Genomic DNA, 3,864 nt, shown 5'->3' with positions numbered 1-3,864 from the left:
TGAAAGCTTCTCAGAGTCGTCAAAAGATTTATTATGATAAGAGGAGGAAGACACTTGAGTTTCAAGAGGGAGATCATGTGTTTATGAAGGTTACTCCTATGACGGGTATTGGTCGAGCTTTGAAGTCAAAGAAGTTGACTCCGCGTTTTATTGGACCATTCCAAATTTCAGAAAGAGTGGGAGAAGTGGCATATCGTATTGCGTTACCGCCAATGCTTGCCAACTTGCATGATGTATTTCATGTGTTTCAATTGAGGAAATACATTTCGGATCCGTCCCACATGATCCAAGTGGATGATGTACAGGTGAAAGACAACTTAACGGTTGAAACGTTACCTGTGAGGATTGAAGATAGAAGACTGAAGCAATTGCGGGTTAAGGAAATAGCTTTAGTCAGAGTAGCTTGGGGAGGACCAACTGAAGGAAATGTTACCTGGGAGCTAGAGAGCCAGATGAAGGATTCGTATCCAGAGCTCTTTACCTGAGGTATGTTTTCGAGGACGAAAACTCTTTTAGTGGGGGGGAGTTGTAACGCCCGTATAATTTTAATATTAATTTAATCAAGAATATTGAATTAATAATTAGAATTATTAAGGATTTTGTGAAAATAATAAATAAATAATGGTTTATGGCATTTGGGCCATGTGAGAAATAGTAAAAGGGGGGTGTGATATAGGAAGGCCCTTTACTAATATTATTATTATTTTCATAAAATAATTGGAATTGGGAAGAAAGAAAGAACGTGAAAGAACAGAAGTCTGAGAAACGAGGAACGTGAAGGAGAACGGTAGAGGGAGAGACCAAGAATCAAGAATTTGTCTAAGGTAAGGGGGGACTTATCTGATTATCATCTATTATCGGGTTAGGGGTTGATAATACTGAATAGATGTGGAATTCGGGTCGATTGAGTCATATGATAGGTTTAGGGATTGAGTCAATTGTATGATGTTTGATCTCTATGTTTGAATCTATGATGTCTGCGTTGTTGTGGTCTCAATTGATGTGTAATTGGTGTATTATGAGACGTATTTTGTGTTGTTTGTGCATTCTATTTCTATAGGTTCGTACTGGTATGGTTTGGGTGTGTTTGGAATGCATATAATGCTGTTTTCTGCAGGTTGGGGTTTCTGAAATTACCGGTTCGCGCCGCGTGCGTAGGGTGGCGCCGCGAACAGGTGGGCAGAATGCCAGGAAGTTGTGATACGCTCAGGTCGCGCCGCGTACCTGTGTTCGCGCCGCGAAGGCGTAACTTTTTTCTCGTTTCGCGCCGCGTGTGGATGTTTGCGCCGCGAAAAGCTTGGCAGAGAGCCAATGAATTTTGGGACGCTCAGTGGGCGCCGCGAACGGGTGATGGCGCCGCGTGCTGTTGGTGTTTTGAGATATTTTAAAAAAGTTCAAGATGCATAACTTTTTAACCGTTGGTCCGTTTGATGCGCCGTTTTGAGCTAAACGAACCTTGTAGGATAATCTATATGATGATGATTGATTGGTTTTTAGAATGATGAAAATACATGTATGCTATTCTTGTTGAGTATGATGATTGATGCAAATACGTGTATGTTTTGTATATGATGATTATGGAATTGTAATTGAATGATGTTAATATATATGAACATACTTGAATGATGATGATGATGTTGATGATTGATGACGATGATAGTAGAAGTATGTTGTATATGTTGCATTCATTCATGCTCATTGATGATACTGTATCCATAAGGGTGTGTTGGATCAGTGAAGGGCATGATTCCCATCGTGTGGAATCTGTGCTGGCAGGGCCGTATCTTGGACGATGTTGGATCGGTCATGGGTTATCCCATTTGAAGATGATTGGTACCACATGCATAGTGTCAGTTCATACATATGCATAATTTATAACATGATTGGATGTATTCCAGTGTTGTAAATATTAATGATGTATTGATTTTGGTTTGCTTGTTGTGAATGTCTGTTTATGAAACAATTGGGTGAATGATACAACTGTGATGTGTTATGGCTTTATAACCTTATAACATTTGTTAATTATGATGAGACTCACCCTTACATGTTGTCATTTTCAGATTGAGGATAGCGGTTGTTCGACTCGGTGAGGATTAGCTCATGAGTCAGTGTTTTAGTAGCGTCAGGTGTCATGCTCTGATAGTTGTAACACTGGGGACGCGATTGTTTAGAGTTTATGATTACGACTCTAGTTATGCTTTGATGTTTGAAGGATAAGTTTTGAAGATGTTAAACTTAGTCCGTTTTTGATAAATTTCCGCTGTGTTAACATGAACCGTTTTAATTTATGATGATTACCTCAGTGAATGCATGACATGACTGAATGATGTTTGTTTATTATGAACTGTGGCACCCTTATTTCATGTACTCTGGATAATTGTTTTAAAATTGCCGCGGGGTTAGTAAGGGGTGTTACATCGAAGCCCACGTTGGAAGATCAACAAGGCAAAAAGGTTTGCCTCAGAGACTTTAAGATTGTAAAGACAAATACAAGTGAAGGGGTGATCATCCTTTGTTTATATGTAGACAATTTATGCTTTGACAGACGGCGGCGAAAATTGTACTTCTAAGTTCAAGAGTAAACTTATAAAAGAATTCGAGATCACCGACCTTAATCTCATGACATAATTCCTTAGCATTAAATTTCACAAGTCGAAAAATAATGACTACATAATTCCATTTAGATATTATTTGGAATTTTAGTCATTTGCTAGATTCTTTGTTGATTGCAAGACCTCTTGTTTATTGCTAATTGAAAAATATTTCTACTAAAAAAGAGTTTTTTATTTAAGTTTTGATCTTTTAAATGTTTGTGTTGGTTTATTGAATTTAGTTTATTAATTTTACATGCAATCCCTTATTTTAGAGATTAATTATCCATATTCTGAATGGAATAATTTAAGTATAAAATAAATCTTAGGCAGATTAAATTAAAAGCATAAGTAACAAAATATTAAACAATAAAAATATTTCTGTATAAAGAAAAAGTATAACAAGTTTCAATTTGCCACAAAAATGATATGACAGCTAAGCTAAGGTTGTCATCGCACTCATACAGTAAATACCGTTTTAGTTTAACTGAAAAGAAAAAATAAACAAATAATAATCACGTGCAAAGCAAGCGAACTGGTTCAAAAATACAGAAAAAAAATTCATAAAATGCTTTCATTGAGAGTTGAACTCAAGACCTCCCGCTTACTAAACGGGTGCTCTAACCAACTGAGCTATGAAAGCTGCTTGCTATTGGGTCAAACGCGTTGTTATGTATTATATACAAACGATAAACAAACTTAACAACCTATAACTATAAACTTTTTGCAGCTGTTTATTCATATTTACTCCTACTTTACAATTAATAGAATAATTGGATTATAGTTAATTTGGTAATTATTTATAATGTACTTTTTTTTTACACATTCATATAATTAAATTATATCATTTTATGAAGTTAGATTTTAAAGTATTTTTATAAATATCTAATTGGTGAAATTTCAACAAATATATGTATATAATAATTTTACAATGATAATGCATACAAATTGAATCTAAAGTGTTAAAAAAAATTGTTTTTATAAAAACTTCATGAAAGCACTCTTGTAATTTTTTTTATTAATCAGTAACGGAATTGACTCCTATAACTATCTTGTAATTATGTACTTATAATATTAAATTATATAAAGAAAATTAAATTAAAATTTGTATTCATGTCATTTTAAATAATAGTATTCTATTAGTATAAGAAAAACATGTATTGTTCTTTCTATATAGCGAAAACACAAAAACCTAGCTAGTAATTTGAAGGATGTGCAATGCAAATAAGAAGAAGAGAATTAGAAAAAAGTTTTTAAAATTTTAAAGTTATGA

At 34.2% G+C, this 3,864-nt stretch overlaps 1 non-coding gene across 1 annotated transcript; it reads right to left on the bottom strand.

Annotated features, from left to right (window-relative positions):
• Positions 1-3,160: 3,160 nt before the first annotated feature.
• TRNAT-AGU (transfer RNA threonine (anticodon AGU)) lies at positions 3,161-3,234 on the bottom strand. The gene has a single exon. It is a non-coding gene; the product is annotated as a tRNA-Thr (tRNA).
• Between the last annotated feature and the right edge of the window lie 630 nt (positions 3,235-3,864).

Source organism: Vicia villosa, linkage group LG3 (assembly GCF_029867415.1).
Source record: "Vicia villosa cultivar HV-30 ecotype Madison, WI linkage group LG3, Vvil1.0, whole genome shotgun sequence".
NCBI lineage: Eukaryota > Viridiplantae > Streptophyta > Magnoliopsida > Fabales > Fabaceae > Vicia > Vicia villosa.
The sequence above is the reverse complement of the archived record's forward strand: the minus strand, read 5'-3'. Positions and strand labels throughout refer to the sequence as shown.